Source organism: Hyla sarda, unplaced genomic scaffold (genome assembly GCF_029499605.1).
Source record: "Hyla sarda isolate aHylSar1 unplaced genomic scaffold, aHylSar1.hap1 scaffold_379, whole genome shotgun sequence".
Classification (NCBI taxonomy): Eukaryota; Metazoa; Chordata; class Amphibia; order Anura; family Hylidae; genus Hyla; species Hyla sarda.
In genome coordinates this window covers 219,740-246,717 of record NW_026610398.1, presented here as the reverse complement: position 1 = coordinate 246,717, position 26,978 = coordinate 219,740, and the positions used below count along the sequence as shown (strand labels likewise).

Here is a 26,978-nt window from a genome sequence, read left to right as displayed (position 1 = left end):
TGCAGGCATGTCCTCTATGCTTACAGCTTCCCGTGGGTGTTGGTTTGATACCGTTTGGGGGACAGCCAAGGAGGCATCTGCAGGCAACAAAGGGTAGGTGTGTGCTTGTGTGTGTGTTTCCTATGCAGATCCTAAGCCCAGTGTCACATGCAAGTAGGAGGAGTAAGAAGGGTTCCTGGCAAATCCGGGTTATGGATTGCATTTAAAAGGCCCCGTGGGAGTGCAATGGGCCCCTGTCTTGCTGCTTAGCAATAATGGTATGGGTTTAGGTTCTGCTGTGTGTACTGGTGGTTGACTGCCCCCCAGCCCAGAGTGTGCATGGAAAATTGTCTGGCAGCCTCCCTGACAGCAAGCAGTGATAGTGCCCATGAAGGGGGACCTTGTTGGGCCCGCCCCTTTCACGGTTATCGCTTCTCGGCCCTTTTGGCTAAGATCAAGTGTAGTATCTGTTCTTATCAGTTTAATATCTGATACGTCCCCTATCTGGGGACCATATATTAAATGGATTTTTGAGAACGGGGGCCGATTTCGAAGCTTGCTTCCGTCGCCCTATGCATTGACCCGATATGGCAGTATCTTCGGGTACAGTGCACCACCTCCCTTACAGGGTTAAAAAGAAAGATTCCTACTTTCATTGCTACCTGCTTGCTGGCTAGCCAGCTAGCCAGCCCTGTGGGCCTTGCTGCTGCTGCTGCTGCTGCTGCAGCCAAAAAACAAAAGGTGGTGCTGCTGCTGCTTCTGCTGCTTCTGCTTGTGTCTGGCCGCTGTTGGAGCGTCCAGGCACAGGACTTCTGCTGCTGCTGACTAAATGGCCTCCTTAATTGGATCATTTGAGTAGCCAGCACACCTGTGCAGGTAGGGCATGACATGATATGGCAGCTGCCCTTGATAGCGGGTGGGTGCTGAATGTTCCTAATTGACAAAATAAGATTAATGCTTATGAAGAAATATAAAATCTCATCCCTTCCCCAATATCGCGCCACACCCCTACCCCTTAATTCCCTGGTTGAACTTGATGGACATATGTCTTTTTTCGGACCGTACTAACTATGTAACTATGTAACATAACATGGGGGGGTCTCCTGGCTGTTCACACAGGTGTGTCATTGCTGTACATTGACCATGCATTGCTTCTGTGGTATTGCAAAGGCAAAGACAAATGCTTCCAGCCATCCATTGCACTAATGGATTGGTCATCAGCTGGCTGTCTATGTCCCCGCATCAATATAGACCAAAGTACAGAGGGTTAGGCTATGCTATAGTGCACCTACCTGATGCATCAGAAGGTGCGAGGCCCTTGCTAAATTCTGTGCACAGACTTTGAGATCTATGCTTTAGACTGTATCTAAACCTGCTCCAACATGGACTGACATTCTGGCCTACTTTCAGCCGATGCGACTTGTCTGTCGCTGAACAGTCGCTTTTTATGTATTCAGCACCTATGTATAATGTTGTAAAAATGCTCTAGAAGCTAAAGTCGCAGAAATGTCACACATATTTGGCCTGCAACTTTCTGTGCGACAAATTCAGACAGGAAAAATCAGTATAAATCCTTAGAAAATTATCCCCCAGTGTCTCCATCTGCTGGCGGTATTGAATAAGCATTGCTGCACTGATGGGGTATGCATTAGACGAAAAAAAAGAAGAAAAAGAAGAATAATACGCCCAGAAAAGAGGCGAAAAGGAGAAAAACGTAAAAAAACGTGAAAAAAAAGTAAGAGGAAGAGAAGGGAAAAAAAGGTGGAAATGGGTTTAAAAGTGATTTCGGCGGAGAAATATATATATATATATATATATATATATATATATATATATACGCGCACACACACACATATATATAAACGTATTCTCCGTTGAGATATTGCAGCCGCTGCTGTGTCCAGGCCCAGGAGCCTTAGCACTGTGCTGTGATGTCACTCAATACCACTGACATCACTAGGTGTAAACAACATCTCTCCTTTGCTGTGTATGTGACTATGGAGCTGTTTGGTGATGTCGTCTATTATGGCCTTCATAGAAGCAACAGGAGATTGTTGCATCCATCTAGAACCCTCAGAACTACAGTGCTATGATGTCACTCACTTCCACAGGCCTTGCAGAGTGTAAACAACAACAACCCAGCTTTGTTGTGTATGTAACCATAGGGATTGTGATGTCACCTAGAACCTTCACAGCAGCGACAGCTTTATGAGGAGCATCAGCACTGCTCTGCCTGAGCAGAACCATCACCGCCATAGGTTGTCAAATAACCCGGATTTAACCCACACAGGTAAGTCCAATGGGGTGCAGGCATGTCCTCTATGCTTACAGCTTCCCGTGGGTGTTGGTTTGATACCGTTTGGGGACAGCCAAGGAGGCATCTGCAGGCAACAAAGGTAGGTGTGTGCTTGTGTGTGTGTTTCCTATGCAGATCCTAAGCCCAGTGTCACATGCAAGTAGGAGGAGTAAGAAGGGTTCCTGGCAAATCCGGGTTATGGATTGCATTTAAAAAGGCCCCGTGGGAGTGCAATGGGCCCCTGTCTTGCTGCTTAGCAATAATGGTATGGGTTTAGGTTCTGCTGTGTGTACTGGTGGTTGACTGCCCCCCAGCCCAGAGTGTGCATGGAAAATTGTCTGGCAGCCTCCCTGACAGCAAGCAGTGATAGTGCCCATGAAGGGGACCTTGTTGGGCCCGCCCCTTTCACGGTTATCGCTTCTCGGCCTTTTGGCTAAGATCAAGTGTAGTATCTGTTCTTATCAGTTTAATATCTGATACGTCCCCTATCTGGGGACCATATATTAAATGGATTTTTGAGAACGGGGGCCGATTTCGAAGCTTGCTTCCGTCGCCCTATGCATTGACCCGATATGGCAGTATCTTCGGGTACAGTGCACCACCCCCTTACAGGGTTAAAAAGAAAGATTCCTACTTTCATTGCTACCTGCTTGCTGGCTAGCCAGCTAGCCAGCCCTGTGGGCCTTGCTGCTGCTGCTGCTGCTGCTGCAGCCAAAAAACAAAAGGTGGTGCTGCTGCTGCTTCTGCTGCTTCTGCTTGTGTCTGGCCGCTGTTGGAGCGTCCAGGCACAGGACTTCTGCTGCTGCTGACTAAATGGCCTCCTTAATTGGATCATTTGAGTAGCCAGCACACCTGTGCAGGTAGGGCATGACATGATAGGCAGCTGCCTTGATAGCGGGTGGGTGCTGAATGTTCCTAATTGACAAAATAAGATTAATGCTTATGAAGAAATATAAAATCTCATCCCTTCCCCAATATCGCGCCACACCCCTACCCCTTAATTCCCTGGTTGAACTTGATGGACATATGTCTTTTTTCGACCGTACTAACTATGTAACTATGTAACATAACATGGGGGGGTCTCCTGGCTGTTCACACAGGTGTGTCATTGCTGTACATTGACCATGCATTGCTTCTGTGGTATTGCAAAGGCAAAGACAAATGCTTCCAGCCATCCATTGCACTAATGGATTGGTCATCAGCTGGCTGTCTATGTCCCGCATCAATATAGACCAAAGTACAGAGGGTTAGGCTATGCTATAGTGCACCTACCTGATGCATCAGAAGGTGCGAGGCCCTTGCTAAATTCTGTGCACAGACTTTGAGATCTATGCTTTAGACTGTATCTAAACCTGCTCCAACATGGACTGACATTCTGGCCTACTTTCAGCCGATGCGACTTGTCTGTCGCTGAACAGTCGCTTTTTATGTATTCAGCACCTATGTATAATGTTGTAAAAATGCTCTAGAAGCTAAAGTCGCAGAAATGTCACACATATTTGGCCTGCAACTTTCTGTGCGACAAATTCAGACAGGAAAAATCAGTATAAATCCTTAGAAAATTATCCCCCAGTGTCTCCATCTGCTGGCGGTATTGAATAAGCATTGCTGCACTGATGGGGTATGCATTAGACGAAAAAAAAGAAGAAAAAGAAGAATAATACGCCCAGAAAAGAGGCGAAAAGGAGAAAAACGTAAAAAAACGTGAAAAAAAAGTAAGAGGAAGAGAAGGGAAAAAAAGGTGGAAATGGGTTTAAAAGTGATTTCGGCGGAGAAATATATATATATATATATATATATATATATATATATATACGCGCACACACACACATATATATAAACGTATTCTCCGTTGAGATATTGCAGCCGCTGCTGTGTCCAGGCCCAGGAGCCTTAGCACTGTGCTGTGATGTCACTCAATACCACTGACATCACTAGGTGTAAACAACATCTCTCCTTTGCTGTGTATGTGACTATGGAGCTGTTTGGTGATGTCGTCTATTATGGCCTTCATAGAAGCAACAGGAGATTGTTGCATCCATCTAGAACCCTCAGAACTACAGTGCTATGATGTCACTCACTTCCACAGGCCTTGCAGAGTGTAAACAACAACAACCCAGCTTTGTTGTGTATGTAACCATAGGGATTGTGATGTCACCTAGAACCTTCACAGCAGCGACAGCTTTATGAGGAGCATCAGCACTGCTCTGCCTGAGCAGAACCATCACCGCCATAGGTTGTCAAATAACCCGGATTTAACCCACACAGGTAAGTCCAATGGGGTGCAGGCATGTCCTCTATGCTTACAGCTTCCCGTGGGTGTTGGTTTGATACCGTTTGGGGACAGCCAAGGAGGCATCTGCAGGCAACAAAGGTAGGTGTGTGCTTGTGTGTGTGTTTCCTATGCAGATCCTAAGCCCAGTGTCACATGCAAGTAGGAGGAGTAAGAAGGGTTCCTGGCAAATCCGGGTTATGGATTGCATTTAAAAAGGCCCCGTGGGAGTGCAATGGGCCCCTGTCTTGCTGCTTAGCAATAATGGTATGGGTTTAGGTTCTGCTGTGTGTACTGGTGGTTGACTGCCCCCCAGCCCAGAGTGTGCATGGAAAATTGTCTGGCAGCCTCCCTGACAGCAAGCAGTGATAGTGCCCATGAAGGGGACCTTGTTGGGCCCGCCCCTTTCACGGTTATCGCTTCTCGGCCTTTTGGCTAAGATCAAGTGTAGTATCTGTTCTTATCAGTTTAATATCTGATACGTCCCCTATCTGGGGACCATATATTAAATGGATTTTTGAGAACGGGGGCCGATTTCGAAGCTTGCTTCCGTCGCCCTATGCATTGACCCGATATGGCAGTATCTTCGGGTACAGTGCACCACCCCCTTACAGGGTTAAAAAGAAAGATTCCTACTTTCATTGCTACCTGCTTGCTGGCTAGCCAGCTAGCCAGCCCTGTGGGCCTTGCTGCTGCTGCTGCTGCTGCTGCTGCAGCCAAAAAACAAAAGGTGGTGCTGCTGCTGCTTCTGCTGCTTCTGCTTGTGTCTGGCCGCTGTTGGAGCGTCCAGGCACAGGACTTCTGCTGCTGCTGAATAAATGGCCTCCTTAATTGGATCATTTGAGTAGCCAGCACACCTGTGCAGGTAGGGCATGACATGATAGGCAGCTGCCTTGATAGCGGGTGGGTGCTGAATGTTCCTAATTGACAAAATAAGATTAATGCTTATGAAGAAATATAAAATCTCATCCCTTCCCCAATATCGCGCCACACCCCTACCCCTTAATTCCCTGGTTGAACTTGATGGACATATGTCTTTTTTCGACCGTACTAACTATGTAACTATGTAACATAACATGGGGGGGTCTCCTGGCTGTTCACACAGGTGTGTCATTGCTGTACATTGACCATGCATTGCTTCTGTGGTATTGCAAAGGCAAAGACAAATGCTTCCAGCCATCCATTGCACTAATGGATTGGTCATCAGCTGGCTGTCTATGTCCCGCATCAATATAGACCAAAGTACAGAGGGTTAGGCTATGCTATAGTGCACCTACCTGATGCATCAGAAGGTGCGAGGCCCTTGCTAAATTCTGTGCACAGACTTTGAGATCTATGCTTTAGACTGTATCTAAACCTGCTCCAACATGGACTGACATTCTGGCCTACTTTCAGCCGATGCGACTTGTCTGTCGCTGAACAGTCGCTTTTTATGTATTCAGCACCTATGTATAATGTTGTAAAAATGCTCTAGAAGCTAAAGTCGCAGAAATGTCACACATATTTGGCCTGCAACTTTCTGTGCGACAAATTCAGACAGGAAAAATCAGTATAAATCCTTAGAAAATTATCCCCCAGTGTCTCCATCTGCTGGCGGTATTGAATAAGCATTGCTGCACTGATGGGGTATGCATTAGACAAAAAAAAAGAAGAAAAAGAAGAATAATACGCCCAGAAAAGAGGCGAAAAGGAGAAAAACGTAAAAAAACGTGAAAAAAAAGTAAGAGGAAGAGAAGGGAAAAAAAGGTGGAAATGGGTTTAAAAGTGATTTCGGCGGAGAAATATATATATATATATATATATATATATATATATATATATATACGCGCACACACACACATATATATAAACGTATTCTCCATTGAGATATTGCAGCCGCTGCTGTGTCCAGGCCCAGGAGCCTTAGCACTGTGCTGTGATGTCACTCAATACCACTGACATCACTAGGTGTAAACAACATCTCTCCTTTGCTGTGTATGTGACTATGGAGCTGTTTGGTGATGTCGTCTATTATGGCCTTCATAGAAGCAACAGGAGATTGTTGCATCCATCTAGAACCCTCAGAACTACAGTGCTATGATGTCACTCACTTCCACAGGCCTTGCAGAGTGTAAACAACAACAACCCAGCTTTGTTGTGTATGTAACCATAGGGATTGTGATGTCACCTAGAACCTTCACAGCAGCGACAGCTTTATGAGGAGCATCAGCACTGCTCTGCCTGAGCAGAACCATCACCGCCATAGGTTGTCAAATAACCCGGATTTAACCCACACAGGTAAGTCCAATGGGGTGCAGGCATGTCCTCTATGCTTACAGCTTCCCGTGGGTGTTGGTTTGATACCGTTTGGGGACAGCCAAGGAGGCATCTGCAGGCAACAAAGGTAGGTGTGTGCTTGTGTGTGTGTTTCCTATGCAGATCCTAAGCCCAGTGTCACATGCAAGTAGGAGGAGTAAGAAGGGTTCCTGGCAAATCCGGGTTATGGATTGCATTTAAAAAGGCCCCGTGGGAGTGCAATGGGCCCCTGTCTTGCTGCTTAGCAATAATGGTATGGGTTTAGGTTCTGCTGTGTGTACTGGTGGTTGACTGCCCCCCAGCCCAGAGTGTGCATGGAAAATTGTCTGGCAGCCTCCCTGACAGCAAGCAGTGATAGTGCCCATGAAGGGGACCTTGTTGGGCCCGCCCCTTTCACGGTTATCGCTTCTCGGCCTTTTGGCTAAGATCAAGTGTAGTATCTGTTCTTATCAGTTTAATATCTGATACGTCCCCTATCTGGGGACCATATATTAAATGGATTTTTGAGAACGGGGGCCGATTTCGAAGCTTGCTTCCGTCGCCCTATGCATTGACCCGATATGGCAGTATCTTCGGGTACAGTGCACCACCCCCTTACAGGGTTAAAAAGAAAGATTCCTACTTTCATTGCTACCTGCTTGCTGGCTAGCCAGCTAGCCAGCCCTGTGGGCCTTGCTGCTGCTGCTGCTGCTGCTGCAGCCAAAAAACAAAAGGTGGTGCTGCTGCTGCTTCTGCTGCTTCTGCTTGTGTCTGGCCGCTGTTGGAGCGTCCAGGCACAGGACTTCTGCTGCTGCTGACTAAATGGCCTCCTTAATTGGATCATTTGAGTTGCCAGCACACCTGTGCAGGTAGGGCATGACATGATAGGCAGCTGCCTTGATAGCGGGTGGGTGCTGAATGTTCCTAATTGACAAAATAAGATTAATGCTTATGAAGAAATATAAAATCTCATCCCTTCCCCAATATCGCGCCACACCCCTACCCCTTAATTCCCTGGTTGAACTTGATGGACATATGTCTTTTTTCGACCGTACTAACTATGTAACTATGTAACATAACATGGGGGGGTCTCCTGGCTGTTCACACAGGTGTGTCATTGCTGTACATTGACCATGCATTGCTTCTGTGGTATTGCAAAGGCAAAGACAAATGCTTCCAGCCATCCATTGCACTAATGGATTGGTCATCAGCTGGCTGTCTATGTCCCGCATCAATATAGACCAAAGTACAGAGGGTTAGGCTATGCTATAGTGCACCTACCTGATGCATCAGAAGGTGCGAGGCCCTTGCTAAATTCTGTGCACAGACTTTGAGATCTATGCTTTAGACTGTATCTAAACCTGCTCCAACATGGACTGACATTCTGGCCTACTTTCAGCCGATGCGACTTGTCTGTCGCTGAACAGTCGCTTTTTATGTATTCAGCACCTATGTATAATGTTGTAAAAATGCTCTAGAAGCTAAAGTCGCAGAAATGTCACACATATTTGGCCTGCAACTTTCTGTGCGACAAATTCAGACAGGAAAAATCAGTATAAATCCTTAGAAAATTATCCCCCAGTGTCTCCATCTGCTGGCGGTATTGAATAAGCATTGCTGCACTGATGGGGTATGCATTAGACGAAAAAAAAGAAGAAAAAGAAGAATAATACGCCCAGAAAAGAGGCGAAAAGGAGAAAAACGTAAAAAAACGTGAAAAAAAAGTAAGAGGAAGAGAAGGGAAAAAAAGGTGGAAATGGGTTTAAAAGTGATTTCGGCGGAGAATATATATATATATATATATATATATATATATATATACGCGCACACACACACATATATATAAACGTATTCTCCGTTGAGATATTGCAGCCGCTGCTGTGTCCAGGCCCAGGAGCCTTAGCACTGTGCTGTGATGTCACTCAATACCACTGACATCACTAGGTGTAAACAACATCTCTCCTTTGCTGTGTATGTGACTATGGAGCTGTTTGGTGATGTCGTCTATTATGGCCTTCATAGAAGCAACAGGAGATTGTTGCATCCATCTAGAACCCTCAGAACTACAGTGCTATGATGTCACTCACTTCCACAGGCCTTGCAGAGTGTAAACAACAACAACCCAGCTTTGTTGTGTATGTAACCATAGGGATTGTGATGTCACCTAGAACCTTCACAGCAGCGACAGCTTTATGAGGAGCATCAGCACTGCTCTGCCTGAGCAGAACCATCACCGCCATAGGTTGTCAAATAACCCGGATTTAACCCACACAGGTAAGTCCAATGGGGTGCAGGCATGTCTTCTATGCTTACAGCTTCCCGTGGGTGTTGGTTTGATACCGTTTGGGGACAGCCAAGGAGGCATCTGCAGGCAACAAAGGTAGGTGTGTGCTTGTGTGTGTGTTTCCTATGCAGATCCTAAGCCCAGTGTCACATGCAAGTAGGAGGAGTAAGAAGGGTTCCTGGCAAATCCGGGTTATGGATTGCATTTAAAAAGGCCCCGTGGGAGTGCAATGGGCCCCTGTCTTGCTGCTTAGCAATAATGGTATGGGTTTAGGTTCTGCTGTGTGTACTGGTGGTTGACTGCCCCCCAGCCCAGAGTGTGCATGGAAAATTGTCTGGCAGCCTCCCTGACAGCAAGCAGTGATAGTGCCCATGAAGGGGACCTTGTTGGGCCCGCCCCTTTCACGGTTATCGCTTCTCGGCCTTTTGGCTAAGATCAAGTGTAGTATCTGCATTTGGTCTGGTCGGAAGGTGTCTGTGGTACCCCGCTTCTCGGCCTTGGGGGATTGTCTCTCCTTACGGAGGGACTTCACCCCCTTGCTGCTATTGGGGAGCGGGCTTAGTCCACAGACAACGGGTTGCGATCCCCCTGTCTCTGGGACCTTGTGTCTCAGAAGGCATTTTCGGTACGTTGAGCGTTACCTGTAGCTTCGGAAGCACCTAGGGTACCCCCGACCTCTGCCTTGGGTAAGGGTTCCGCTTTTATAGCGGGATTCCGAGCCCCTGCTGCTATTGGGGAAGGGGCTTAGTCCCTGGGTGTGGAAGATGCCGTTCTCCTGGGCTTTCCCCTCTGGGGAAATGTCGATGCGAAATACCATCCGCATAGAGGTGTCGGAGAGCCATCGTCAGTTGAAGAACCTCCGCTTCATTGCGGAGGTGATTCTTCTTGACTACTTCCGCCTCAATAGGGAGGACATCCTGTGTCTAAATGACCAGGAAAGCCGTGGCCTGTATACCGTCACCTTCACGGCCACGGCGTGTTGCGATAACATCTATGCAACCTTGTCTGGTGCGGACCAGAGGGACGATCGACTCGACGGTCTTTCGTTCCAGTTCCTCTATGGTGAGGAACATATACCGTTGGTGGTGGCTATGCACAGCCCTCATGTGACCACGGAGGATATAGCCACTTTTCTTCGGCGATACTGCGAAGAGGTGCGATTCGCAAACAAAATATTGAACTCCGTGCGGTTCTGGAACGGCAAGAGGAAGTTCTGGGTCAAGCTCCGTAAGGATCCCGGTGGTATTGGGGGTCTTTGCCATCCGCCCCCAAATTTTGCCATCGGGAGAGTTCGGGGCTTCCTGTTCTATCCTCAAATGCCTATGTATTGCCGAAATTGCTTGAGGTTTGGCCACACCCAGGAGACCTGCGGCGCGGAGCGTGTGATTCGCTGCAATAGGTGTGGCCAAGAAGGTCACATAGCCTCAAGATGTAGCCATACGATAAGGTGTAACCTCTGCGGAGAGGAAAATCATGATTTTAATTCCTGTCCCCATAAAGCAAAAACTACGATGGGTGGGTCAAGGCTGGGCCCACCCAAAGAGGGGACAGGACAAAAGACGTCCTTTTTTTAAGATGCCCAAACCCCAGAAGGCAGGTACTGATGGGTCCAGGCCCAAGACCTCTGGTGCTCCATCGGGGGGCCCACCGGTGGTAGTGCTAGGGGGAGGCCATGGGGATTCCACGAAGCCCGGGCGGGTGATCGAGTTTACTGCCCGGGAAATTGAAAGACGTCGATCGACTTCCTACCTGGCTCAAGAGCCCGCCGAAACTTCTGAAGGGGGCTCACCTGTGGCGGGTGGCAGCCGACGGGCCTCGGTGGGGGCAGAGGTGGACCCAAAATTGCAGCATAAGCCAGGTACTGGCTTGGCCCAGGGTCGCCCTGCTCCGGACGAAGAGGCCCCGGTGAAAGCCCGCCGGAAGGGGAGCCAGGTGGCCAGGTCTGAGCCCGGTCCTGTTACTCCGCCTATACAGGACAGGGCCAAGAAGACAAGTGGCGCCAAACCAGGGTTTGCTGCCCCGCCAGCAGTGGACCCGGTGGGTAAAACTGGCCATCGTCGATCGATGGGGAAGTTGGAGCAACAGTCCTCAGCAACGCTTGCTGGGGAACAAGCGATGAAAACTTCCCAAGGTAGCGGCAAAGGTTCCGGAAAAGAGGCCTCACAGGCCCCTGTGCAGCAGTTCCAGTCGTCAAAAGATGAAAGAAGACGCAGATCCATCAGCCGGGGGCCAGAGATTACATCGAGTGAGAGCAACACAGAGGATATGGACAGCAGTATGACATTTAAAAGACAAAGAGAAGAAGAAGAGGAAGACATTCAAAGGAAAGCGGCGTGCCGTAGTTCGGACGAGAGCGAGCTCAGGGTCGGGGCATCATCGATCTCAAGCTCCGACCCTCAGAACATTAAGGAGCTGATGACCCCGCAGGCGGGGGATGACGGTACGCAGCTTATTATTGACTTTGATTCTCCAAGCACGGACTCTCCATAAACTATGCCTATCCCTGTAAAAATTGCCTCACTCAATGTGAGGTCCTTAAAGAGCCCTGATCGCAGGGCTGCTTTATTTTCTTATCTAGAGACATGTGACTTTGACCTTTGCCTGCTACAAGAATGTGGAATCCCTAGTAAAATGGACTATAAAGACTTAAAAGAAGACTGGAAGCTGGGCCCATCCATATGGTCCGGTGCAAATGACTGTCGTTCTGTGGGTGTTGGGCTGCTCTGCCGAGGCCAGTCCTTTTCGATTCATACAGTAACTGAGATTGTGCCTGGCAGAGCTCTTTTAATTCATCTATATTTTAATGGACTTTTAATTCGTGTTTTAAATGTGTATGCCCCTCCTGATAAACAGGAGCGGGCAGAACTATTTGAAATTTTACCACTGTTTTGTGTTGGGTCTTCCCCCCTGCTGGTGGGAGGTGATTTTAACTGCATACGTGATGGGGAACACCGGCAGGGTGGGGATATTAATCGTAAAGACCGCACTTCTTACCTGCTTAAAAATTTTATTGATGATTTTAACTTGAAAGATTGCTGGAAGGATCTCTTGCCGGAGGACCCGGGCGCCACATGGTCCAATGGAAGAGTGAGCTCCAGAATCGATTTTATTTTTTCCTCTAGAGCTTTTAAACCCCTGAAATGCACGCTCGAGCAGAATATCTTCTCTGATCATAAGCTCCTCTTGGTGGTCCTGGAGCTAGAGGGGGAGCAAAAAGCAAAAAGGGGCCTCTGGAGATTAAACACCACACTCCTAGAGGACCCTGAGATAAAAGAGGAGTTTGTGCGGACCTACCAGTGCTGGCAATCACAAAGAAAACCCCACGAGCCTATGCTGCACTGGTGGGAGGGCACCAAATCTAAAATCAGATTTTTTTTTATCAAAGCAGGTAAGAAGAAGGCAAAAATGGAAAAACAGTGGTTTTATGTTCTTAACATGCGTTTAAATGTACTTTTTAAATTGAAAGAAGCTGGTATGGATGTAGAAAATGATATTTTAAACCTTAAAACTGAAATAAAACATGCCATAGAAAAGAAAGGGAAACAAATCATTTTTAACTCACATGTGCAGCACCTGGAGGAGGGCGAGAAATGTTCCCGTTTCTTTTTTAAAAAAGTGATGAATAGGAGGGATATCATCCAAAACCTTGAGGGTGAATCCACTCCAAAAGGCATGTTAGATGCAGTTTTTAACTTCTACCAGCTTCTTTTTAATAAGAAAGATCTTAATCCATCCTTTTTAGAACATGTTCTTAATTCCCTTGATTTTAAGCTAGATGTTTTAGACCAGGAGGTTTTATCCCGTGATCTTAACTTAGATGAACTTTTATTTGTTTTTAAAAGTTTTTCTAGTGGGAAGGCCCCTGGGGAAGATGGTTTACCCATCGAATTTTATTTAGCTTTTTGGGATATTTTAAAGGATGATATGGTTTTATTGTATAAAGAAACTTTTATTGTTAATGAACTTCCCCCTTCCTGGAGGAGGGGGATTGTATCATTACTTTTTAAAAAGGGTGAAAAGGATATGCTAAAAAATTGGCGCCCCATCACACTTTTAAATGTCGATTATAAAGTTTTAGCCAAGTTATTAGCTGTCCGTTTTAAACCTTTTATTCATAAATTAATTCACCCAAATCAGGTTTGTGGGGTACCTGGAAGGTCTATAGCTGAATCCCTAAATATTTTAAGAGATGTTTTATGGTATTTTAAGGATAGAAATCAAACTGTAGCAATTTTATCCTTAGACTTTGAAAAAGCCTTTGATAGGGTCTCCCATGAATACCTGTTTTTAGTTCTTAAAAAGATGGCAGTGCCTGAAACGATTTTAAGCCGAATCATGCTTTTATACCGATCCTGTTTTAGTCAAGTCTCTGTTAATGGCTTTTTAACCAGCGGTGTTCCTCTTTTATCAGGTGTCAAACAGGGCTGCCCCCTGTCCCCACTCCTTTTTATTTGCGCAATCGAACCACTGATGGCCCTCCTCAGAAAAGACCGGGTAGTAAGAGGCGTACCGATACCTGGTGGAGGAGGGACCCATCTAAAGGTGTTGGGGTACATGGATGATGTCACCATACTGTGCCCGGACTCTCCATCCATGAGGGGGGCATTGAGGAACACCAGCTATTTCTGCGAGGTCTCTGGTTTTAAGCTAAACACAGATAAATGTGACTGTTTTTATATTGGCTCCTGGGATTCATCCATCACCCCAGGAGTCACAATGCAACAGGATCAAATTAAAGTTTTAGGTATTGTTTTTAACCAGGTCAATGATGGGAGCCCTAACTGGGATTCAGCTATAGCTAAGATGGAGAAGAAGATTTTAATGTGGAATCTTAGAAACCTTACCATGGAGGGGAAGATTTTAATAATAAAGATGGTTTTACTCCCTATTATGCTATACATTGCCATGGTATTTCCTCCATCTATTTTATACATTAAAAAAGTAACTAGAATTGTTTTTACTTTTTTATGGGGTTCAAAAATGGAGAAATTAAAGCGTGATTTTATGTACAAAAGTAAAGATAATGGCGGGAAAGATGTTCCTAACCTTTTTACTTTCTTTTACATAAAGTATTTCTGTTTCTGTTTTAAAATGATTAAATCCGATGGCATTTTTAGCTGCTTTTTAAGGTACGCTGCGGGCATGGTTTTTAAAAGATGGTTGCGCATCCCTCTGAACGCTCCGGTGCTTCTGTGTCCCCCAAAACATTATGTGGTGTTGGAAAAGACAGTCAGGCTCCTAGGTCTCCAAGATTTGGAGCCTGACATACTGGGGGACCAGAGAAAGGTATCAAAGGTCCTCAGGCGGAGTGAGGTTACCCTGGCAGTGTCCAATTTCACACAGGCAAGATCCAAAAAGGTATGGCGGAACGTGTACGGGAAGTTTCTGGCGAATGTACACAGGGATCTTGCCTGGGCAATCGTCCACCAGTGCCTCCCTACTCGTGAGTTCCAGCACAGGCGAGGACTGGTGGCGAGAGCCAAGTGCCCGAGAGATGGCTGCGGAGTGGACGAAACGGTGCTGCACATATTTTGGAACTGCCCTTTTGCACGGGAGCTTTGGAGGAAGGTAGGCCCACTTTTGAAGTGGGCCTGCGGCCTAAAAGATTTTAATCACGAATGTGTCTTTTACGGTCTTTTTAACTGCCCCAATTTTAAACAGCAGATGATCTGCTGGATGATTATTAATTGTTTTAAAAATGCCATCTGGAAAGTTAGGAACATCTTACTTTTTAAACATGATTTTATTGATGTTAAAAACTGTATAAAGCTGGCCCTGAGTGAGATGTACATCTATTACCTAAGAGACAAGAAACAGTTGGGGGCCAGCGAGGCAGCATCCATGTGGTGTCTGCCTCTATGGAACGAAATAACAATATAATCAGTTTTTATGACATTTGTATAATGTTTTATCCTGCCATTTTTATTTTTTCTCCTTTTATAACTGGTTTTATTATTTGTATTTTAAAACTTTTGTGAACCTTTTATTATTTTGCATTTTAAATTCTGTATGGTTTCTTATTTATTCAATAAAAAAAAAATTTTTTGTTGAAACCTTATCTGTTCTTATCAGTTTAATATCTGATACGTCCCCTATCTGGGGACCATATATTAAATGGATTTTTGAGAACGGGGGCCGATTTCGAAGCTTGCTTCCGTCGCCCTATGCATTGACCCGATATGGCAGTATCTTCGGGTACAGTGCACCACCCCCTTACAGGGTTAAAAAGAAAGATTCCTACTTTCATTGCTACCTGCTTGCTGGCTAGCCAGCTAGCCAGCCCTGTGGGCCTTGCTGCTGCTGCTGCTGCTGCTGCAGCCAAAAAACAAAAGGTGGTGCTGCTGCTGCTTCTGCTGCTTCTGCTTGTGTCTGGCCGCTGTTGGAGCGTCCAGGCACAGGACTTCTGCTGCTGCTGACTAAATGGCCTCCTTAATTGGATCATTTGAGTAGCCAGCACACCTGTGCAGGTAGGGCATGACATGATAGGCAGCTGCCTTGATAGCGGGTGGGTGCTGAATGTTCCTAATTGACAAAATAAGATTAATGCTTATGAAGAAATATAAAATCTCATCCCTTCCCCAATATCGCGCCACACCCCTACCCCTTAATTCCCTGGTTGAACTTGATGGACATATGTCTTTTTTCGACCGTACTAACTATGTAACTATGTAACATAACATGGGGGGGTCTCCTGGCTGTTCACACAGGTGTGTCATTGCTGTACATTGACCATGCATTGCTTCTGTGGTATTGCAAAGGCAAAGACAAATGCTTCCAGCCATCCATTGCACTAATGGATTGGTCATCAGCTGGCTGTCTATGTCCCGCATCAATATAGACCAAAGTACAGAGGGTTAGGCTATGCTATAGTGCACCTACCTGATGCATCAGAAGGTGCGAGGCCCTTGCTAAATTCTGTGCACAGACTTTGAGATCTATGCTTTAGACTGTATCTAAACCTGCTCCAACATGGACTGACATTCTGGCCTACTTTCAGCCGATGCGACTTGTCTGTCGCTGAACAGTCGCTTTTTATGTATTCAGCACCTATGTATAATGTTGTAAAAATGCTCTAGAAGCTAAAGTCGCAGAAATGTCACACATATTTGGCCTGCAACTTTCTGTGCGACAAATTCAGACAGGAAAAATCAGTATAAATCCTTAGAAAATTATCCCCCAGTGTCTCCATCTGCTGGCGGTATTGAATAAGCATTGCTGCACTGATGGGGTATGCATTAGACGAAAAAAAAGAAGAAAAAGAAGAATAATACGCCCAGAAAAGAGGCGAAAAGGAGAAAAACGTAAAAAAACGTGAAAAAAAAGTAAGAGGAAGAGAAGGGAAAAAAAGGTGGAAATGGGTTTAAAAGTGATTTCGGCGGAGAAATATATATATATATATATATATATATATATATATATATATATATATACGCGCACACACACACATATATATAAACGTATTCTCCGTTGAGATATTGCAGCCGCTGCTGTGTCCAGGCCCAGGAGCCTTAGCACTGTGCTGTGATGTCACTCAATACCACTGACATCACTAGGTGTAAACAACATCTCTCCTTTGCTGTGTATGTGACTATGGAGCTGTTTGGTGATGTCGTCTATTATGGCCTTCATAGAAGCAACAGGAGATTGTTGCATCCATCTAGAACCCTCAGAACTACAGTGCTATGATGTCACTCACTTCCACAGGCCTTGCAGAGTGTAAACAACAACAACCCAGCTTTGTTGTGTATGTAACCATAGGGATTGTGATGTCACCTAGAACCTTCACAGCAGCGACAGCTTTATGAGGAGCATCAGCACTGCTCTGCCTGAGCAGAACCATCACCGCCATAGGTTGTCAAATAACCCGGATTTAACCCACACAGGTAAGTCCAATGGGGTGCAGGCATGTCCTCTATGCTTACAGCTTCCCGTGGGTGTTGGTTTGATACCGTTTGGGGACAGCCAAGGAGGCATCTGCAGGCAACAAAGGTAGGTGTGTGCTTGTGTGTGTGTTTCCTATGCAGATCCTAAGCCCAGTGTCACATGCAAGTAGGAGGAGTAAGAAGGGTTCCTGGCAAATCCGGGTTATGGATTGCATTTAAAAAGGCCCCGTGGGAGTGCAATGGGCCCCTGTCTTGCTGCTTAGCAATAATGGTATGGGTTTAGGTTCTGCTGTGTGTACTGGTGGTTGACTGCCCCCCAGCCCAGAGTGTGCATGGAAAATTGTCTGGCAGCCTCCCTGACAGCAAGCAGTGATAGTGCCCATGAAGGGGACCTTGTTGGGCCCGCCCCTTTCACGGTTATCGCTTCTCGGCCTTTTGGCTAAGATCAAGTGTAGTATCTGTTCTTATCAGTTTAATATCTGATACGTCCCCTATCTGGGGACCATATATTAAATGGATTTTTGAGAACGGGGGCCGATTTCGAAGCTTGCTTCCGTCGCCCTATGCATTGACCCGATATGGCAGTATCTTCGGGTACAGTGCACCACCCCCTTACAGGGTTAAAAAGAAAGATTCCTACTTTCATTGCTACCTGCTTGCTGGCTAGCCAGCTAGCCAGCCCTGTGGGCCTTGCTGCTGCTGCTGCTGCTGCTGCAGCCAAAAAACAAAAGGTGGTGCTGCTGCTGCTTCTGCTGCTTCTGCTTGTGTCTGGCCGCTGTTGGAGCGTCCAGGCACAGGACTTCTGCTGCTGCTGACTAAATGGCCTCCTTAATTGGATCATTTGAGTAGCCAGCACACCTGTGCAGGTAGGGCATGACATGATAGGCAGCTGCCTTGATAGCGGGTGGGTGCTGAATGTTCCTAATTGACAAAATAAGATTAATGCTTATGAAGAAATATAAAATCTCATCCCTTCCCCAATATCGCGCCACACCCCTACCCCTTAATTCCCTGGTTGAACTTGATGGACATATGTCTTTTTTCGACCGTACTAACTATGTAACTATGTAACATAACATGGGGGGGTCTCCTGGCTGTTCACACAGGTGTGTCATTGCTGTACATTGACCATGCATTGCTTCTGTGGTATTGCAAAGGCAAAGACAAATGCTTCCAGCCATCCATTGCACTAATGGATTGGTCATCAGCTGGCTGTCTATGTCCCGCATCAATATAGACCAAAGTACAGAGGGTTAGGCTATGCTATAGTGCACCTACCTGATGCATCAGAAGGTGCGAGGCCCTTGCTAAATTCTGTGCACAGACTTTGAGATCTATGCTTTAGACTGTATCTAAACCTGCTCCAACATGGACTGACATTCTGGCCTACTTTCAGCCGATGCGACTTGTCTGTCGCTGAACAGTCGCTTTTTATGTATTCAGCACCTATGTATAATGTTGTAAAAATGCTCTAGAAGCTAAAGTCGCAGAAATGTCACACATATTTGGCCTGCAACTTTCTGTGCGACAAATTCAGACAGGAAAAATCAGTATAAATCCTTAGAAAATTATCCCCCAGTGTCTCCATCTGCTGGCGGTATTGAATAAGCATTGCTGCACTGATGGGGTATGCATTAGACGAAAAAAAAGAAGAAAAAGAAGAATAATACGCCCAGAAAAGAGGCGAAAAGGAGAAAAACGTAAAAAAACGTGAAAAAAAAGTAAGAGGAAGAGAAGGGAAAAAAAGGTGGAAATGGGTTTAAAAGTGATTTCGGCGGAGAAATATATATATATATATATATATATATATATATATACGCGCACACACACACATATATATAAACGTATTCTCCGTTGAGATATTGCAGCCGCTGCTGTGTCCAGGCCCAGGAGCCTTAGCACTGTGCTGTGATGTCACTCAATACCACTGACATCACTAGGTGTAAACAACATCTCTCCTTTGCTGTGTATGTGACTATGGAGCTGTTTGGTGATGTCGTCTATTATGGCCTTCATAGAAGCAACAGGAGATTGTTGCATCCATCTAGAACCCTCAGAACTACAGTGCTATGATGTCACTCACTTCCACAGGCCTTGCAGAGTGTAAACAACAACAACCCAGCTTTGTTGTGTATGTAACCATAGGGATTGTGATGTCACCTAGAACCTTCACAGCAGCGACAGCTTTATGAGGAGCATCAGCACTGCTCTGCCTGAGCAGAACCATCACCGCCATAGGTTGTCAAATAACCCGGATTTAACCCACACAGGTAAGTCCAATGGGGTGCAGGCATGTCCTCTATGCTTACAGCTTCCCGTGGGTGTTGGTTTGATACCGTTTGGGGACAGCCAAGGAGGCATCTGCAGGCAACAAAGGTAGGTGTGTGCTTGTGTGTGTGTTTCCTATGCAGATCCTAAGCCCAGTGTCACATGCAAGTAGGAGGAGTAAGAAGGGTTCCTGGCAAATCCGGGTTATGGATTGCATTTAAAAAGGCCCCGTGGGAGTGCAATGGGCCCCTGTCTTGCTGCTTAGCAATAATGGTATGGGTTTAGGTTCTGCTGTGTGTACTGGTGGTTGACTGCCCCCCAGCCCAGAGTGTGCATGGAAAATTGTCTGGCAGCCTCCCTGACAGCAAGCAGTGATAGTGCCCATGAAGGGGACCTTGTTGGGCCCGCCCCTTTCACGGTTATCGCTTCTCGGCCTTTTGGCTAAGATCAAGTGTAGTAATACAGGAGATCTGGTCAGAAGGTACTCGGGTACCCCTCTCCTCGGCCTTGTGGGATCGCCCAGGTTTATTGCCTGGGCTTCACCCACTTGTTGCTATTGGGGAGAGGGCCTAGTCCCAGGGTAACGAGTAGCGATCGCCTCTCAAGACCTTCGGGTGGAGAGAGGTTAGAACCATGGATGATGATCCGGATCCAGGTTCTGTGCCGGCATACGCAAGGATCAAAAACACCGTGAGAGTCATTCTCACGGATGATACCAAAAGGGCGGACGATTTGAAATTCGTAGTAGAGGACGTGCTCGGAGGAGTTTTCGGAATACAGAAGGGCGAGATATTGGCAATCCAGGACTACCCGAAGCGTAAAATTTTTGATGTGACGTTCACACAAAATGGCATCCACAGAGATTTTGTTACCAGAGCTGCTGCGAGTAAAGACAAAAAGCTTCAGGGTGTCCGGATTATTGAGCACGTTCTAGACGATATTAAGCTGGTGGTAGTAAAGATGTATTCCCCTTTCGCCAACCTACACGATGTTGAGTTGTTTTTACAAGTCTATTTTAGTAAGGTTGAGTGCAGAGGAAAAATCATGAACAGCTGTGGCATCTGGACATCTAAGTGGAGATTTCAGGTTACATGCAAAAAAGATGACAGATTGCCAGGGGGAATACAACTACCACCAGCTCGTTTTAAAATAAATAATATGTGTGGCGACCTCTTTTATGCGGGGATGCCAAGCTACTGCAGGAAGTGTCACAGATATGGACACACAAAAGAAAACTGTGAAAGTACATGCAAAAAATGTGGTAGCACACAGCACGAGACAGAGAAATGCACAAGAGGAGGGAGGTGCAATTTCTGTCAACAATTTGGTCACCTTTTCTCCTCTTGTCCCCACAGACATAGGACGGAGCAGCAGTGGCAACCCTGGAGGCAGCAAGGACAGCAACCGGGACACCAGCCGAGGCAAGCAGAGCCAGTGATTACCCCCCCACAAGAGGTAAGCGGTGAGATGGAGAAGGAGAAAGACCCCCCTCAGGCAAAAGGAGGGGACCCTAAAGAGCAGAGGATGGCCAAAAAACGTGCAAGTGGTGAAAAAACTGGCCCCCAGGAGCATGCTGGGTTAAGAGAGGAGCGGACGGCGGCCGAATCCGCTCCTCAGCAACCTCTGGCTCAGGGTCCCCCTGAGAGCGATGATCCGGGTGGAGAGGTGAAGGTTAAAAGGCGGAGGGGCTCCAGAAGACTCTATTCGGAGGCGGTCCAGGGGGAGCCGATGGAAGTACCTGCGGATGCAGGGAACCCAAGTGACGTTCCTCCACAGGTCCCCATAGGGGATACCCCCCCTCCTCCCTGCCAGGAGGAGGTTTCAGGGGTGACCGTCTCTGAGGTACCAGAGACGGAACTAAGTGAACACCCGACCCCTATGGAGGGGCAAGAGGTGGAAGAACCCAATGAGTCTGGAGCCCTGATTGCCAGGATGCCCGAGAACAACTATGCCTCAATCATGATGGAGGAGGGGGGTCGGCTGAGTGATGGTGCCTCCTCTCCTGCTTCCTCTATGCGTACAGTTGAGTCAGATTTTGGGGGGTATGAGGCTTCGGAGGGGGAATCAGAGGTGTAAGACATTTTCTTGTACATTCCCATGGCTGAGTTGTCCGGTCTGTCCTTGAACGTGAGAAGTGTGAGCGCCAGAGTAAGAAGGGTTGCCCTATTTAATTACTTGTCGGTTTTTGCTGCTTCCGTCCTTTTCCTGCAGGAATGTGGCCTCCCGCACAGATTAAATTATAAAGAATATGAAGATGATTGGGTGCACGGTCCATCAGTCTGGTCTGGATCAAATGAGTCCAGATCAGCAGGGGTCGCCATACTTTTTAAAGGGAACGTTTTAATTGAGAGTTTTAACGAAATTTTACCAGGCAGAATTTTATTGGTCAGCGCTTTTATTAATGGTATTAAATGGCAGTTTTTAAATTTTTATGGTTCTCCTGATAAGAATGAAAGAATAAAAATGTTGGAGATTTTACCCCTTTTTATTAACAATTCTAGTCCTCTTGTTTTATCAGGTGATTTTAATTGTATTTTAAGGGGAGAACGCCGTTTTTCGAACGCAGTGAGTAGGAACTACGATAAGACGTCTTTTATGTTAAAAAACTTGATTTTAGATTTTAATCTCACTGATGTTTTTAAAAAATGTAATTTTAACGTACCAGAGGAAGACGGTGTTACCTGGAGCAATGCAAGCTGTAGCTCCAGGATAGATTTTATTTTTTGTTCTTATCAAGTACTGCCTTTTAACTGTGATCTTTTTACCAATGTTTTTTCTGACCATAAATTATTGTATTTTAAAGTTAAAAGTGATTTTAAAAGGAGAACTGGTAGGAATGCCTGGAAGTTAAACGTGTCCCTTTTAGAAGATCCGCAGGTTTTATCAGATTTTATCACCTTTTACAAGGAATGCAGACGAGTAAAAGACCCCAACACTCCCACCAGTATCTGGTGGGAAAAAATGAAACTAAAAATAAAAGAATTTTTTATCCGTGTTGGGGTTAGGAAAGCTAAAGAAAAACGTGAATTTTATAATATCCTAAATACTCGTCTGCAAACCCTGTACAAATTCAGAGCACATGGGATGGAGGTGGAGAAGGAGGTACATGATCTTAAAAAAGAAATAACTAAGTGCCTGGAGCAGAAAGGAAAAGAAATTATCTTTAGGTCTCGAATACAGCATCTTGAGGAAAACGAGACCTGCTCCAGGTATTTTTTTAAGAAAATACATGAAAATAGAAGGTTAATAGAAAACATTGAAGGAGTGAATGATGTACAGGGTATTTTAAAAAAGGTGCAAGAGTTTTATGCGGATCTTTTTAATGTAAAACACATTGATGAATGTTTTATGAATGACTCGTTAAAGGAGATCACCAATTTTTTAGATCCTGTCTCACAGTCTTTTTTATTGCAGAATATTTCAGAGCAGGAGATTTTAGAGACCGTCAAGAGTTTTAAAACAGGTAAAGTGCCTGGGCCGGATGGTATACCCATTGAATTTTATGTTACTTTTTATGGTATTTTAAAAGAAGATTTGTTCTCCCTTTTTACGGAAGTCTTTAAGTCTAAAATCCTCCCAGGCTCATGGAAGAAGGGTGATGTCTCCCTGCTATTCAAAAAGGGAGACCGGTCGGAACTCAAAAACTGGAGACCAATCACCCTTCTGAACTGCGACTATAAAATAATGGCGAAACTGTGTGCTAACCGCTTAAAGAACGTAATCCATAAAATAATTCATACAAACCAAGTCTGTGGGGTGCCTGGGAGGAGTTTATGGGAGAACCTAAACCTTTTAAAGGATGTAATTAGCGACACCAAATTAAGAAAAGGAAAGCTGGCGGTTTTATCCATAGATTTTGAAAAAGCTTTCGACAGGGTGTCACATTTTTATCTTTTTAAGGTTTTAGAGAAAATGGGTATACCTGATGGCTTTTTATTGTCTCTTAGAGCTTTTTATGATAACTGTACTAGTAAAATTTTAGTAAATGGTTTTAAGACACAGGGCGTGATTTTAAATTCCGGAGTGAAGCAGGGGTGTCCCTTGTCCCCACTACTCTTCATTTGCGCAATAGAGCCTCTTTTATGTACAATACGAAAGGATAAGCAGATCCATGGAGTCCCCCTGCCAGGAGGAGGGGGACTAGAGGCGAAGGTAGTGGGGTACATGGACGATGTTGCGGTGTTTTGCAGGGACACCCCATCGCTTCAGAAGACGCTAAAACAGATTCAATATTTTAATTGTGCCTCCGGTTTTAAAGTCAATTTTAACAAAAGTAACATTTTAAACATAGGCGGAATGCCTTTGTATGATGTGCCCGTCCCTGTGTCTGAGTCGGTGCAGATTTTAGGTGTCTCCTTTGACGAGTCTAATAATGGTTTTAATAGCTGGGACTTGGTGGCTCAAAAAATAAATAAGAAAATATGTATGTGGAACATGCGAGAACTTACAATGGAAGGGAAGGTTTTAATTACAAAAATGGTGCTTTTACCTATTTTATTGTATTTAAGTCTGGTTTTCCCACCCCCCGAAATGGTTCTAAAGAAAATAACAAAAGCTTGTTTTACTTTCTTTTGGAGTTCTAAGAGCGAAAAATTAAAGAGACAAATTGTGATAAAACCGAACTCCAGGGGCGGTAAGGATTTTCCAGATTTTAAAGCTTTCCTTTTAATAAAGTTTTTTAGCATGTGTTTTACTACTGTTTTTAAAGATAGCTACTGGTCTTATTTTGTTCGTTTTAATACTGGTTATTTTATGCGGAGGAACGGCTGGTTTTCTACAGTTTTAAGTTGCCCTTATTCTTTGAATTTACCCCCTCAATACATGATTTTAGGAAAAATTTTAAACTTATATAATTTTAAAGGTAAAAGTGTTCAGGATCTGTGCAATAGCAAAAAACTACTAAAGGAAATAAAAGAAACCAGTACCGTGACTCCCATCAAAAATTTTAACGAACAGAAGTGTATACAGATTTGGAAGATGTTGAGTATTAATTATCTTTTTAATTCACAGAAGGACCTGGCCTGGAGCTGCGCACACGAGTGTCTTCCATGCCGGGCATTCCAGCACCGAAGAGGATTATCCAACTCTGCAACCTGCCCGAGGGAGGGATGCCGACAAGTGGAGACCGTGCACCATCTAATATGGACTTGTTTTTACTCGCAGAAAATATGGACAAAGATACTCCCTCTGGTAAAAAGGATAACTGGACTAAAAGACTTAAATATTGCAGTGGTTTTTTATGGTTGCCTGGAATGCCCAACACGGACTCAAGAGACTATTGCATGGAAGATCATAAACTGTGTGAAGGCAGCTCTGTGGAAGGCCAGGAATATTTTATTGTTCAAGCATGAGGTTTTATCTGTGAAGGACATTTTATCTATCTGTTTTTATGAAATGTACCAGTACTATCTTTTAGACAAGAAGAGATTTCCGCTTTTATCTAGAAAATGGTTTTTAAAAGAATGGAATTCTATCTTGTAAAGCCACCAAGTGCCCATTTTATGTTTTAATATGTTGTAAATATGTTATTTATATGTAACTGTATTTATTGACATATTTGCACAACTTTGTTAACATTATTTAATTTTTAATAAAGTTGCCCCCGTAAGGGTAGTCAAGTTAAAAAAAATCTGTTCTTATCAGTTTAATATCTGATACGTCCCCTATCTGGGGACCATATATTAAATGGATTTTTGAGAACGGGGGCCGATTTCGAAGCTTGCTTCCGTCGCCCTATGCATTGACCCGATATGGCAGTATCTTCGGGTACAGTGCACCACCCCCTTACAGGGTTAAAAAGAAAGATTCCTACTTTCATTGCTACCTGCTTGCTGGCTAGCCAGCTAGCCAGCCCTGTGGGCCTTGCTGCTGCTGCTGCTGCTGCAGCCAAAAAACAAAAGGTGGTGCTGCTGCTGCTTCTGCTGCTTCTGCTTGTGTGTGTCTGGCCGCTGTTGGAGCGTCCAGGCACAGGACTTCTGCTGCTGCTGACTAAATGGCCTCCTTAATTGGATCATTTGAGTAGCCAGCACACCTGTGCAGGTAGGGCATGACATGATAGGCAGCTGCCTTGATAGCGGGTGGGTGCTGAATGTTCCTAATTGACAAAATAAGATTAATGCTTATGAAGAAATATAAAATCTCATCCCTTCCCCAATATCGCGCCACACCCCTACCCCTTAATTCCCTGGTTGAACTTGATGGACATATGTCTTTTTTCGACCGTACTAACTATGTAACTATGTAACATAACATGGGGGGGTCTCCTGGCTGTTCACACAGGTGTGTCATTGCTGTACATTGACCATGCATTGCTTCTGTGGTATTGCAAAGGCAAAGACAAATGCTTCCAGCCATCCATTGCACTAATGGATTGGTCATCAGCTGGCTGTCTATGTCCCGCATCAATATAGACCAAAGTACAGAGGGTTAGGCTATGCTATAGTGCACCTACCTGATGCATCAGAAGGTGCGAGGCCCTTGCTAAATTCTGTGCACAGACTTTGAGATCTATGCTTTAGACTGTATCTAAACCTGCTCCAACATGGACTGACATTCTGGCCTACTTTCAGCCGATGCGACTTGTCTGTCGCTGAACAGTCGCTTTTTATGTATTCAGCACCTATGTATAATGTTGTAAAAATGCTCTAGAAGCTAAAGTCGCAGAAATGTCACACATATTTGGCCTGCAACTTTCTGTGCGACAAATTCAGACAGGAAAAATCAGTATAAATCCTTAGAAAATTATCCCCCAGTGTCTCCATCTGCTGGCGGTATTGAATAAGCATTGCTGCACTGATGGGGTATGCATTAGACGAAAAAAAAGAAGAAAAAGAAGAATAATACGCCCAGAAAAGAGGCGAAAAGGAGAAAAACGTAAAAAAACGTGAAAAAAAAGTAAGAGGAAGAGAAGGGAAAAAAAGGTGGAAATGGGTTTAAAAGTGATTTCGGCGGAGAATATATATATATATATATATATATATATATATATATATATATATATACGCGCACACACACACATATATATAAACGTATTCTCCGTTGAGATATTGCAGCCGCTGCTGTGTCCAGGCCCAGGAGCCTTAGCACTGTGCTGTGATGTCACTCAATACCACTGACATCACTAGGTGTAAACAACATCTCTCCTTTGCTGTGTATGTGACTATGGAGCTGTTTGGTGATGTCGTCTATTATGGCCTTCATAGAAGCAACAGGAGATTGTTGCATCCATCTAGAACCCTCAGAACTACAGTGCTATGATGTCACTCACTTCCACAGGCCTTGCAGAGTGTAAACAACAACAACCCAGCTTTGTTGTGTATGTAACCATAGGGATTGTGATGTCACCTAGAACCTTCACAGCAGCGACAGCTTTATGAGGAGCATCAGCACTGCTCTGCCTGAGCAGAACCATCACCGCCATAGGTTGTCAAATAACCCGGATTTAACCCACACAGGTAAGTCCAATGGGGTGCAGGCATGTCCTCTATGCTTACAGCTTCCCGTGGGTGTTGGTTTGATACCGTTTGGGGACAGCCAAGGAGGCATCTGCAGGCAACAAAGGTAGGTGTGTGCTTGTGTGTGTGTTTCCTATGCAGATCCTAAGCCCAGTGTCACATGCAAGTAGGAGGAGTAAGAAGGGTTCCTGGCAAATCCGGGTTATGGATTGCATTTAAAAAGGCCCCGTGGGAGTGCAATGGGCCCCTGTCTTGCTGCTTAGCAATA

At 45.2% G+C, this 26,978-nt stretch overlaps 6 non-coding genes and 3 pseudogenes across 6 annotated transcripts; all 9 read left to right on the top strand.

Annotated features, from left to right (window-relative positions):
* Positions 1 to 406: 406 nt before the first annotated feature.
* Positions 407 to 598, top strand: LOC130332511 (U2 spliceosomal RNA). The gene has a single exon (XR_008875196.1). It is a non-coding gene; the product is annotated as a U2 spliceosomal RNA (small nuclear RNA).
* Positions 599 to 2,688: 2,090 nt separating this feature from the next.
* LOC130332484 (U2 spliceosomal RNA) lies at positions 2,689 to 2,879 on the top strand. The gene has a single exon (XR_008875170.1). It is a non-coding gene; the product is annotated as a U2 spliceosomal RNA (small nuclear RNA).
* Positions 2,880 to 4,962: 2,083 nt separating this feature from the next.
* On the top strand, positions 4,963 to 5,153 carry LOC130332483 (U2 spliceosomal RNA). The gene has a single exon (XR_008875169.1). It is a non-coding gene; the product is annotated as a U2 spliceosomal RNA (small nuclear RNA).
* Positions 5,154 to 7,243: 2,090 nt separating this feature from the next.
* On the top strand, positions 7,244 to 7,434 carry LOC130332482 (U2 spliceosomal RNA). The gene has a single exon (XR_008875168.1). It is a non-coding gene; the product is annotated as a U2 spliceosomal RNA (small nuclear RNA).
* Positions 7,435 to 9,514: 2,080 nt separating this feature from the next.
* LOC130332529 (U2 spliceosomal RNA) lies at positions 9,515 to 9,732 on the top strand (annotated as a pseudogene).
* A 5,409-nt stretch (positions 9,733 to 15,141) lies between these two features.
* On the top strand, positions 15,142 to 15,316 carry LOC130332518 (U2 spliceosomal RNA; annotated as a pseudogene).
* A 2,091-nt stretch (positions 15,317 to 17,407) lies between these two features.
* Positions 17,408 to 17,598, top strand: LOC130332481 (U2 spliceosomal RNA). Its single transcript, XR_008875167.1, has one exon. It is a non-coding gene; the product is annotated as a U2 spliceosomal RNA (small nuclear RNA).
* A 2,079-nt stretch (positions 17,599 to 19,677) lies between these two features.
* Positions 19,678 to 19,810, top strand: LOC130332531 (U2 spliceosomal RNA; annotated as a pseudogene).
* A 5,038-nt stretch (positions 19,811 to 24,848) lies between these two features.
* Positions 24,849 to 25,038, top strand: LOC130332520 (U2 spliceosomal RNA). Its single transcript, XR_008875203.1, has one exon. It is a non-coding gene; the product is annotated as a U2 spliceosomal RNA (small nuclear RNA).
* Positions 25,039 to 26,978: the final 1,940 nt, after the last annotated feature.